The sequence below is a fragment of the Fukomys damarensis genome, unplaced genomic scaffold (assembly GCF_012274545.1).
Source record: "Fukomys damarensis isolate Sample0158 unplaced genomic scaffold, DMR_v1.0_HiC HiC_scaffold_16, whole genome shotgun sequence".
NCBI lineage: Eukaryota > Metazoa > Chordata > Mammalia > Rodentia > Bathyergidae > Fukomys > Fukomys damarensis.
Genome location: NW_022900928.1, coordinates 76,813,620 through 76,825,631, shown reverse-complemented (window position 1 = coordinate 76,825,631; position 12,012 = coordinate 76,813,620). Strand labels below are relative to the sequence as shown.

General features: G+C 47.2%; 1 protein-coding gene across 2 annotated transcripts in view; it reads right to left on the bottom strand.

Moving 5' to 3' along the window:
- The window catches only part of Kcnj5 (potassium inwardly rectifying channel subfamily J member 5), a 24,650-nt gene extending 20,241 nt beyond the window's left edge, over positions 1–4,409 (bottom strand). Inside the window, exons 1-2 of one of the 2 annotated variants that reach the window (XM_010616565.3) lie at positions 4,252–4,409; positions 3,426–3,657 (exon numbers count right to left, since the gene is read on the bottom strand). The gene's annotated coding sequence lies outside the window, so the exon portion shown is untranslated. The remainder of the gene's footprint in view (positions 1–3,425; positions 3,658–4,251) is intronic. The other variant, XM_010616566.3, reaches the window with a different exon arrangement.
- Between the last annotated feature and the right edge of the window lie 7,603 nt (positions 4,410–12,012).

The window sequence follows — 12,012 nt, the reverse complement described above, 5'->3', positions numbered from 1 at the left end:
AAAAAAAAAAAAAAAAAAAAAAAAAGACTCTTGTAGATAGAAATGCTATATTGCCATTTGTTCATTTGTTTGAACATTGATTGTACTATAGTTTTGCAAGATGTGACTACTATTGAAGGAAAGTGGGCAGACAGGGTAATAGATTTCATTATTTCTTAAACTGCATGTGATTCTACAATTATCTAAAAATGAAAAAAGTGTTTAAAAAAATAACCTAACAAGTGCAGAAGGAAAGGGTCTTAACTAAAGAAGCAGTACAAGGCAGTTATGGTCAAGAAAAGAAGTGAGGGGGAAAAAAGGTGGAAGAAAAAAGAATAAAACTGAGAGGAAGGGGAAGAAGAGGGGGAGAGAAAGTCATATGTGACCGAGTTCTTCTGAGGAGTTGAGAGGTTGGGATAGCCCCTCAAGAAATGCAGGCCAAGCCCCCCAGAGCTGTCCACAGGCTCACATCTGGGTCACAGCTCACATTCTCTACTTGGCCTTGCTAATCTCCCTTCAGCTGCCTGTGTCTAACCTGTGCTCTTGTCTCTAGGCATGGAGATCACTAACATATGTTTTGCAAAGCCCCATAGAAGCCTCCTGTTTCCTTGTGGCAGAGTCCACCTGCCCCCTGTGGCCCTCTGGGCCTGTCCCCAAGGCTGTGACTTATTCCTGAGTACTCTGCATTCCCCTAAGGGCAGGGCAGGGCAGGCAGCATGCAAACGAACCAATCTTCAACCTCAGGGGTCTCTGCAAGGTCTAGCCTGTGGGAAGAGCTGGACATACTTTCATGAAAGAATACTAGGGCATTTTGTGTTCATCTAATAAGGGGTCCTGGGGGGGGGTCACCTTCTTGAAGCAGGGCAGCACCTCATACCTTTGCTCTTCTGTGATTGGGTCAGTACTTGGCTCAAGTTCCAAGTGTTCAAGGCCCAATCTGTCCAGTGTGAGTGGGAGGTGGCAGAGTCTGAGAATAAGACTCAGGCCCAAGTTGGGCCCCAGCTACCATTTGAGATACCCTAGGCTCTTCTCCTCTTTTCCTTTCTGAGCCCCAAAAGTGATGATGTAGGATGATGGCACTGGGGCCTTCCTTACAGTAACATCAGGAGCGTGAAATGCAACAGAATATAATAGGGAGGGGTGAGATGCATACCAGCCCCAACAAATAACTTGAAGGGATGGGAGTGAAATCACAATCCTGATCTTCCTGCCCTCCTCTGATGTTCTGTCCCTAGACTTTCTGGCCACCCTATTGGTTGATACATCTGCCAACTGGTCAGATTATCCCTGACCTTTGACCTCCACCAGCACTGACCTGGAATGAAAATGGAACTTAACATTTAAGCCCCAGCCAGGAACTCCAGGGTCACATGTTAAAGGTTTGGCTCTGACATTTAACTTAACACGGCTCTTGGCAAGACTTACTGGCATCCTGGGCTCTCAGGACTAGAATAGCTCCCTTATCAGAATGTCAAGGTAGGAGGGGCCAGATAGGCTGCACCAGCAGCCACATCACCCTTCCATGCCTCCTTCAGGAATGGGAAGCTATCTACTGTTTTAAAATTATTTCAGGGGAAGCCACTTCACAAGTCTTTTTGAAACAATGCATTCAGGTATTTTTTATTCAAATGCCTCCCTACAATACTTTATGCCTCAACTCCCATTCTTCTTGTCCTTAGGGGGGAAAAAAAAAAACAAAAACCAAAAACCAAACAAAACAAAAACACCAGGAAAAAGTCCTCCATGGCTGACAATTGTCTCAGCAGTGCTCAGACAGTGGGTCTCCTCTTCAAAAACGCCACCAGCCCCCAGTGACTGCTTTGTGGCTCGTGCACAGTGAAAAGTTTAATCTAAAAACAGCTCCCTTGAGCTACCTAGTGGATTCCTGCCCCCAACCCTTGTAATTTCTCTCCATCATCTTTCCACCCCCCCGCCTAAAAATTCAATCAGTATTGGCTCAGAAAATGCAAGCAAGCTTTTGCTAACATTCTCCTAAATGGAAAGCATAACCCTGCCCAAATGACCACATTCCAAGGTCTTCAAAAATTAGTTATTCCTGGTGCATGCTAGGCGACTGTCTAAGTGGCTGTTGAACTGATTGAAAGATGAAAACCAGAAGTAGATGCAGTTTTCAAGAGCAGGGTGGGCAGCACAGATTTTGGTGGCTTTGCAGGCAAAATCCTGTCGTTTTAAGAGCAAATGGGGACTGGAAAATGGACACTAGTCATTTCTTCCCCTGCAGGGGTTGCCTATATCAGAAATGACCAGGGCAACCTTAAGGGTCTCAGAATTCCTGACAAGAAGCCCAGTCAAGAGCTTGTAGAAAGCTCCCAGGAGGCCTTGCTAAGAACCTTCTACTAGAAGCAGCGGGGCCAGGAGAGCCCTGTGACAACCACACCGATGTATCTGCCTGAACCTGCAACAATGGGAATATGGGGAAGACTCAGGGGACCCATGTGTGGGATACTGCCCAGATCTGACTTCAGCCAGGAGGCCGCTCTCCTGTGGGACAGCCAGTGCAAAGCGAGCAATATGCCCACCCTTTTCCTGGCCTCCTCCTCCAGCAGAACTGCGTGCTGATGGAATACTCATTTTCTGCTTAATGCAGACGTGCTACTTAAGTAAGAGATGCTGCCTGTGAGGAACACCAGCAGCACCTAGCAGCTCTTGGAAGGGCTGTGCCTTACAGGTGTATTTCCTTTCTGTTGGAGAGCTGAGCAGTAAGTCCAAGGATGATTGCTGGGCATTGTGGAGCATGCAGGCAAGTTCTCCAGGTGAAAGTTCCTTTCTTTCAACAGTGGCCCTGATGCTGAGCTTCCGAGAGTATGCCCCAGGAATCCTGCTGAAGGCCATGCCTCACATCTCTAGGCAAATGATGCATCTCAGTGGGCTCAGCAATCTGAAATCCCAGTGAAACCTACTGGGCTTTTCACTTCAGAGCCCAAGTCAGGACTCTTCTCTCTGACTCTGGATCATTTACTGCTCTGTTCATCTGCCAGAGTCCAGGACAACAGGGGATGGGAGTTCCACCTGCTTCTAAGCAAAAGGCATGGGTCAGGCTTTGTAGGGTGCTCTTTGATAATGGAAAGCCCCTCCTTTGAAGCCAGAGGACGGGAATTGAGAGGATGATAGCACTGCCCCTTTGTGCTCCCAACTCTGTCTGTCTCATCTATACAACAGGAGCGCTCACTCTGCCTCACAGGAATGGTGTGGGGTTAACTAATGCGGAGGCTTAGCTCAGCACCTGGGCTCCATAAGCTTCATTTCTTCTCACTGCCTCTTCCTCACATGGGAAAGTGCCCCAGGAACCAGCAAGCCCCAGGATTCACAGCTTGCTTATGATGAAGGCAATAAATGTTTTGCAGTCAGACACAGGTGTGAATCTCCCTTTATAGGCTATGTAGCTTGGGCAAGTAATACAGCCTCTCTGGGCTGCTGTTTCTTACCTGTAGAATGAGGCTGATAATCTCAGTTTCATTAAAAGCATTAAAAGACACTAAAGTACTTGGCAAACATGCATGTTCCCAGTGATCATCATCCGGTGTTTGAAAAGGCTCTTGGAAGAGGTGCTGGGGTGTCACTCCACCCTCATCCCCTGTTCTGGGGGTTCTGGAACCAGACAGGGTCTGAGCAGCCAGCCCTGACACAGGTCTGTTTCACAGCTAGGCCAGGAGAGTCCTGTTTGAGGAAAAGCACAGACTGAACCAGGGGTGCTGGGAGCAGCTATCCAGGGAGATGCACCAGCCCTGGCCAGGAGAAGGGGTTGATAATGCCATTCCTCCCCAGTTCCCATCCCTGTTCTTGGAGTCCTGACCCCTGCCCTTTCAGACAGAAAGAAAAGAGACTTCCAGACAGAGAAGAGGCAGAAGTAACAAGGCTGCCTTCCCAGTTTGACTAGACTTAGAAAGGAAGATTAAGCAAGGATCCAAGGCTAAGGGAATCAGCACCTCCACCATGCCCCTCTCTGCCCTCCCCCAAGGTAGAACTGCTACCCAGGGATCAGTGTCCTTCTGCCTGCTTCAGTGTTTTAGTGCCCTGGCCTCTCCAACCAAGAATGAGGCACTCCCCAACCCAGGGCAGCCTCTGCTGGCTACAGACATCTCTAATTTCCTGGTGAACTTTGGGCTCTCCCTGAGCTTTTCCTTCTCTTCAGACGAGTTCCTTGGGAAAGGCTGCAGCCAGGGTAGTGCCCTCCCGCTGCCCCCTTCAAGTGTCCATTTTCCCTTCCCAAGAGCTGGGGGAGAAGTGAAGCAGGAAAAGAAGAGAACTTACACGTTGAGATCGCAGCTGCCAAGTCCCACTGATGCTAACTTCTGGGGTGGAGTGTTTCTTAGAGACGGTGCAGGGGCCTTCAAGGCTTTTGGGGGACTCCTACCCGTTAGCGTCTCTCCCCGGTTCCGGGTCCTGAGCAGAGGCGACTAAAGCATCCAGTCCTCCGCTCGCCAGCCTCTCCGTCACTCCCCTTCTCCGGCAGGACGACGGGGGGGCTGGAGGCGCTTGCTTTTCTGTCTCTGCCTTCCTCCCTCCCCTCCCTCCTTCTTTCCTCTTGTCCCCCCACCACCCCCCAGGCTCTCCTTCCTCTGTCCCCACTACAAAGGAATCGCCGGATAGTACCGCGATTTAAAGGGCCACAGGCTAAGGCGTTGGGGCGGGGCGGGGTGGGGATAGGTTGGGGCCGCGTCTGAACCCAGGACGCCCTCCAGAAGGGCGGGTGCCCTCAGCCCTTGCCCTCCGCGCTGTCGCTGCTCCTCCCCGGGCTCGGCCACCTCCTGGCCGCACTGGGCTGGGTCCTGAAGTGCACGGTCCAGACCGATGCACGCGGGTGGTGAGCGTGTGTGAGCGCCCCGTGCAAGTGTGGGAACCCCTGTATGCGCGCGCGTGTGTTCCTGGGTGCGGCGGAGCAGACAGAAGAAACTCTTAGGGCAGAAAATGTGGGCTGGCTCGGCGCTGTGGAGCAGCTGCTGGGTCAACGTGCAGGTAGGGGTGGTGGGGTGGGGCGGTGTGCGGGAGAGTCCCCCACTGAAAGACAGGTGGGAGCGGTGCGTTCCTAGGCATGGGCGGGGCCGTCTGGCCATCTCCTTGACTTCTCTTTCGGGTTCCTCCTGGCTTTGACGAAAGACACATGAATCTATAATTTATGTTCTTAGGAAGTCATCCTGCTGCTGTCTGGGGGTGCTGGCAGGTGTCCAAGTGGCTCTTCTTATCTGGTGCTGTTACCTCTGGCCCCTCTCTGTCCCTAGCCTTTTGGATGAGCACCCCAATTCCAGGCACTGCCGCTCTCTTTCCTTTCTGAGGTGGATGGACATCACTTGCTGGCCCACGGTATCTTCAGCACCTCTGGTGTTCTGTGAGGTGAGTATTTATCTCCTGCATGCTGAGTACCAAAAGGAAACCAGTGTACTCCACTGTAAGGACAAACTGCTTGTCCCTGGGAGTACAGCAGCTTGCTGAGCCGCCACAGCTTTAAGCAGGCCTATCTGGGTTTGCCTCTTATCCCTCTGCCCTCTCTGTAGAGAGGTTAATTGCTAAGTATGGTTGCCACGGGCCCTGACTAATGAGGAAATCTCTGTCCTCCTGAGGAATGTTTGCTGTCTTAGTGCTCATCTGTTGTATGTTGGTTGATCTTAGTGTTTAACACTCTGAGAAGAAAATGCTTGATTCTTTAATTTTCTAGTCTTGGAAGAGGCCTTTGCAGTATAACACACCACAAATAACACACAAATGACACTGCAGATAACACACATTGAAAACATTTACTGGTGCTGATGAGATGCTCTGGCCTGGAGCAGCAGTGGCCTTTGAGTTTAGTGTCGTGCCTGTGACATGCCTTCTCTCCTGATTGGTTGATGTATCAGAGTTCAGGAGAATTACATTTAATATACAGGATAGTTTTCATGTAGGATTTACAAGGTAGGCTTGCAATGGTCACCTGCAGAGTTAGGTGTGTAAGAGCTGGACATTTAGTCAAAAGCAGGAAACCTGCAGCTCACTGCCCAGTCCTGTTGGAGTCTGTATTGAGAAGCCCAAGGGTCTGTGTTGGAAGGCTGGAGTCTGCACTGGAGGGGGAAGAGTGCACTGGAAGCCTGGTGATGGATGGCCAGAGATGATGGTGAAGACTGGAGCTCCTCTGAAGAAGCAGAAATGAGACTTGCTTCTTCCTTCCCTTTTTACTCCATTCAGGCTGCAAGCCTATTGGTTGGTGCCATTCACACCCAGGGTGCATCTTCCCTCTTCACTAAGTCCCTCATTCAGCCACACCCAGCGCTATGCTAAGCCAATCAGCTGGGCATTGTTACTCAAGCTGACACAACAGTTAACTATAACAGTTGACTCTGCACTGGAACATAGTGTGACGTGGGAAATGTTGCTTTGCAAATGTTCTTTCTGTGATGGGACCTTGAGCTACAAGACAGGAAATCTGTTTAGTGTTCAGCCTATTCCTGAAAGATAAGAAATAGGTGTATTTTAATCCCGATTGATTGTTGGAAATTTAGGGTAATCTTCACTCTCCTATGCTTAAGTCTCCCAAAGAGCACAGATGACACTTGAGGCGAGGTGACACAATTGTGAAACTACTTGGGTAGCTTTGGAAGGTGATAACTGCATCTTTTATTCTCTGAGAATTGATGACGAAGTGTGAGAAAGCAACAGAGAATTTATGTGTTTTATCACTGTTAATCGGTGTACAGACCACCTCCCCTTTCCCCTTTTATCTGCCTCTCTTACCTTCTTTCATGAAGCGGGAGACGAATTCACAATTAAAGTTTTCTCTTTAGAAAATGACACAGAAAATTATATTTTCTCCTATTTATAGCTTTTCCATTTGCATTTATGAAGTTGGTAATGTCTCATAAATATTTCCTGCCAGATAAAATATTAATTAAAACAGTTTGTTGAATCATATTCTGAAACCCTAACTAAATCTCTTCTAAGACTTATATTTTAAGTACTTTTTTCTTGTGCCAGAAGAATTCCTCATATACTACTTGTGTACGTTAGCAAGTTCATCTAGAAAGAGCAGCTACCTATCAGCTAATGAAATCTAATTCTTAATTATACAAAAATTATGTGACTACAAACCAAGTAAAAAACAAAACATTGGTGACACTGTTGAATCCATTCTATATTATGTCATTTTTTCCTAAAAAAAGAATCAGCAACCTGAATTTAGTGTTTCTGTTTCCTGTTTTTTTAATATTAAAACTATGAATCTCTTATTCAATCAGTGAATATTGATTGTTTATAAATCAGTTCCCCCTTAATATCAAATATAAAATTCCATTTTGAGGAGCACCTCCTACCTCACACCATGTACCTTTTCTGTCTAGGCACATGAATCACCCCCTCCAGGAAGTACAACCACACCACACATGTTTCCTACCTGCTCATCTCTTGGTAGCCACTGAGGCTATCAGATCGGCTGATGGATGTACCACTGTGCTAAGGTTCAAATAATCCTTATTTTATTCAATAGTGGCTCAAAAGCCCAGGAGTAGGGAAGTAGGCTATTCAGGTGTGCCAAAGAAAAGCTGTAAAGTATTTCCTTTAGATATATAGATGAAAGTTCTAAAATTAACAGGGAAGCATTGTATACCTAGGTTTCTATGGAATACAGTAAGAATGAAACTTAACCTGGGAAATCACAGAGAGAGAAAAAGTGATTTCTGCTAGTTTTGCTGTCACATTTAAACTGCAAAAGTGATGGTCACAGTATGTGGTCAGTGCCAGTTAGGATGGAAAAGACATTAAATCTGTGTGTATAGTTATTAGAAAAAAACAGCATATATAGGGTTTGATGCTATCCTGGCTTCCAGCATTTACTAGTCTTGGGCATATCCTCCACAGGTAACAGCTGCAACTTAAATATTTTTACATTCAGAAACTCTTGGTTTATTGAGGCTTGCTTATGTTTGAGAAGTTTGATAGGCACTGTGGCAGAAGCTCAAAAGCATAATGGTGGACTTTGATCAAAAGTGCCTCCTTTCTAATTGGGAAGGCCAGCATATGCAGAAAGAGTTAGCAGAGTAATTAACAATGTGGGGATTTAATTCCTGGGTGATAATTGAGTGGCCACTTAGAAGTGACAAGAAAGATAACAAAGCCTGGAGAAAGGAGCTGAGGGACGCCCTCTGCCTGGCTGCCAAAGCTGAAGCCAAACCAGGGCTGGGGACAGGATAAGCAGACAGAGAGGAGCAGGCTAGGAGCAGGCTCAGCAGGGTCCCTGAGTTTAGGGACGAGAGGTAAAGGAGCGCTGCTCCTGCAGGATTGGGAGTGGGGAGGCTCAGTGATGAGGACAGTGCCTGTCATTAACGGAGTGCCTACTGTGCTAGGTGCTAGGTACTTCTCAAAAGTAACTGTGATTTTCTTAACACCCACGTGACAGAAGTCTCAGACAAGCATAGTGGCTTCTCACTGGTGCAGTTACCACTATGTGAATTTCAGAGCTTCCCTCCGAACCTGGTTCTGTTGTATTTAAAAATCATATTTCCAATTGTTAGGGGCTCATTTGTGTCCCTCTAAATTCATATGTGTAATCCTAACCCCAGTATCTCAGTGTGGGACTGTGTTTGGAGATGGAGTCTTTAGGGAGGGATTAAATGCAAAGGACACCATCAGGGTGCACCCTGATCCAATTTGACTGACGCTCTTGTAAGGAGAGGACATTGGGACACAAACAGACACCACAGATGTTCAGGCCCAAAGAAAGACCATACCAGGACACAAAGAGAAGATGGTCACTTACAGGCCAAAGAGAGAAGCCCCAGGAGAAGCCCTCGGGCTTTCAGCCTCCACGATGGTGAGAAAGAAATTTCTGTTAGGTTCCCAGGCTGCAGCACAGCTTTAGTTAGGGCAGGACTGGCAAGCAAACAACGAACCTCCATGCCTCTCTACCTCTCAGAAGGACCTCAAACCCCAGCTCCAGAGTGGAATCTATTCTTCAGGTGCGAAGTAATTATTGTAGATTTCTAGGTTGGGGAGGATTAATCACTGTGGAAACTTTCTGTGGGGAGGTTTGTGTACTTTTCATTCATTTCTTTAATGCTACAGATGATTACAGACCCCCTATTCGGTGACCTCTGTGATCTCAGGAACCGTATTTGTCTTGTTCATCTCTAAGCCTCACTTGTTCCCTATGCTGCGCCTTGCCCAGAATCGAGCACATAGTAGATGATCAACAAATATTAAGAGTGGATGCGGGCTAAGTTGTAGGGCTGGGAAAGATGATGAGGCCACACAGATGTCACCTTCAAGGCGCTGACCGTCCGCTGAGGATGGTGGTCAGTGCACAGGAGTTCTGGGGAGAGGCAGAGATTAGCAAGTGGTGCTGCCCTATGGGAACTTTAGAAGATTGTCTTCACTCATTCTGTATAATGTGGCTCTTCACCATGTGAAATGTGGTCACTCTGAGAAACAGAATTTTAAATTTTAAGCTATTTTCATTTAAATTGGTGTAATGAATGGTGGCCACCATATTGCACAGCGCAGGGCTAGAGACCAGGAGATTGCTGCGGGCTGGGCACTGGTGCAAGCCTGAGGTGACAGGGCTGCCACAGCAGAGGAGGAGGGACCCTCACTGCTTACCCTTAGGAGTGTGGCACAGCTGTGCATGGTGGTGCAGGCCTGTGGTGCCAGGACTCTGCCAGGCTGAAGTGCGCTGGAGGTCAGACAAGTTCAAGACCTGCAGCTGGGGCAACATAGCCAATGAGCAAGGCCCTATTTTAATTTTAAAACAGGCTGGGGATGTGGCTCAATGTGAGGGCCCGAACTCAATCTCAGTGACACCCCCCCACCCCGCCCAGTGCTGCACACTGGCAGCAACAGCACCACCCCTGGGAACAGTAAGAAAGGAAGCTCAATGGGGAAAAAATAAGAACCAAGATATATAAAGGTACAATAATGAATGTCAGCATATTGTTCACCTAAAGTATACCACTAAAATTAATTTTTTAAAAAAAGAAAGAAATGAAGCTCAAGGAGAATCTTCATTTAACAAAATCCCCAAAGGAGACATCTCTGCAAGCTGGAGTTTGGGAGAGTAGCGAGTGCGCCCTCTAAAGGCACAGCCAGGAAAGAATTCACAGAACCAAGGGCCTGGCCTGCACGGGGCTTCCTCCTGTTCCTTTTCAGACACCGTGACCCTGGCTCGCACATCACAGATGTGATAGTGTGAGCCGTGCCTTCGGTGACCCATGTCTCTCCACTACCCAGCACTTGCCAGTTTCTTTTTCTTTTCTTTTTTGGCCAGTTTCTTGAGATTGAGGACCTTGTTTTCTAAAATTCAGGAATTCTGAGTGCCTAGCACCCTGCCCTTTGCTCTGTGAATTTGCTGGTGAAGAGAGTAAGGGAATCAGGAGGAGTAGGTGGCTGGAAGAGGAAGCTACAAGTTTGATTTTAGACACATTTCATGCTTGCTGAAGGCTGAGTGTGTTCCTAAGGGGACTTGTCTGAGAAAAGGCCAGAAGAGATGTCTGCAGTTGAGGAGGGAGGTGGAGGTAGAGGCATAGATTTGGGGCATCATCTACGAAGGGAAGAATGAAACTCAGAATTAGATAACTTGGAGAAAGACGGAGAGGAATGGAGAGGAGCCAGAGCCACAGACCTGGCTCACATCCTGTCTGGGGCAAAGATTTTTTTTTTTTGTACAGAAGATCCAACTCATGACCTTGCACTTGTGAGGCAGGCATGGTGCCACTGAGCTAAATCCTTGGCCCCTGGGCAAAGAAGGAGCTGGAGAAGGAGGAGAGGGAGGAAGAGGATGTGGAATGGGAGAAAGAAGAGTGGCCAGGTTGGAGTGGCCCAGCTAGGATGGCTGCTCTATTCAGAAATGATCAATGGCAGGGAGATCAGAGACGTGTGTACCAGAGATTCATTAATCAGAGCAAGAGAGGATCAGGAATATGTAACCACAGATCCAGAAAAGTCAAGGAAAACAGGAGCAGTGTGGGAGACCCCCCCCCACATTGATTAGGAGAGCAAGATGTAATTTGGTACTTTGCAGGTGTGTTGAGTGTGTCTCATGTCACCTCAGGAAAACAAGCGTGTTGGGGAAGGTAGCCAATGATTCGGGGCTGAGATCCCCACCTGTCCCTTGAAGATCTCAAATTCACTTGCTATTGAATTTTACTGAATTCGAACTGAAGCACCAAAGTAGCTTTGGTTTCCCCCAAAAAGCGTCTCTTCCCGGGTGGCCTCTCTCAGTCCCCAGTGAGGGAGGAGTCAGTGACCCAGACTTGTTGAAATTTCAGTTACTGCACTGCTGGGGCAAGTGACCCTTTCCCTCCTATTCTGGGAAGGGGAATGCTTGGGGAGGAAATAAGATGAATACTTTTAATTCCTTCCTAACCTTATAATAAAAACTTCATTTCCTTTTTGTGGAGAACTCCATTGAAACGCTAATGAACAGGCACCGGCCTTTCCCTAAGCTGTTTCCACGAGGGGTCAATTACGCCATCTAGTGGTTGAAGGAGATTCCACACTGAGTAGAAAGTGGGCGTCTACTTATTTTGATGGTTAGTTTTTATTTTATTAAATTCATCTATGTATGTATTAATTTGAGATGTAAACATCAAGCCACTTTCTTCCCTCTCCCAATCTTCATAGGCCATGGCTTTCACTTCTCTTGGCCGCTTGTACCTTTGGTTTTACTGCATGTGTTTCTATGATGCACTTAAAATATTTGTAGTTGATTTATTTTAGAGATTACCTATTCACTGTCCACCACTGAGGATGGAGACTTAGCTCTCATTCTTCCTCCATTGTCCCAACCACACACACTTGTGCCCTTCCTATTTCTTGTTTAGCAATAGAGCTATGCCATAGTGCTGGTTGGATATACTGAGTTTGAAAATTATGACTATGAAATTCTATGCCTAGCTGACTGGTGCAGCAAATCTCTAATTTCCTCATCTTTTATTTGTTGCTTTCATGTCTTTGTAGTTTTCTCTTTTTCCTAACTCATTTTTCCAAGTCTTCCATTGGGTGTTTTGTTTTTGCTCTCACATTTTAATTTCCCAGAGCCTTTCATCTTTTTTC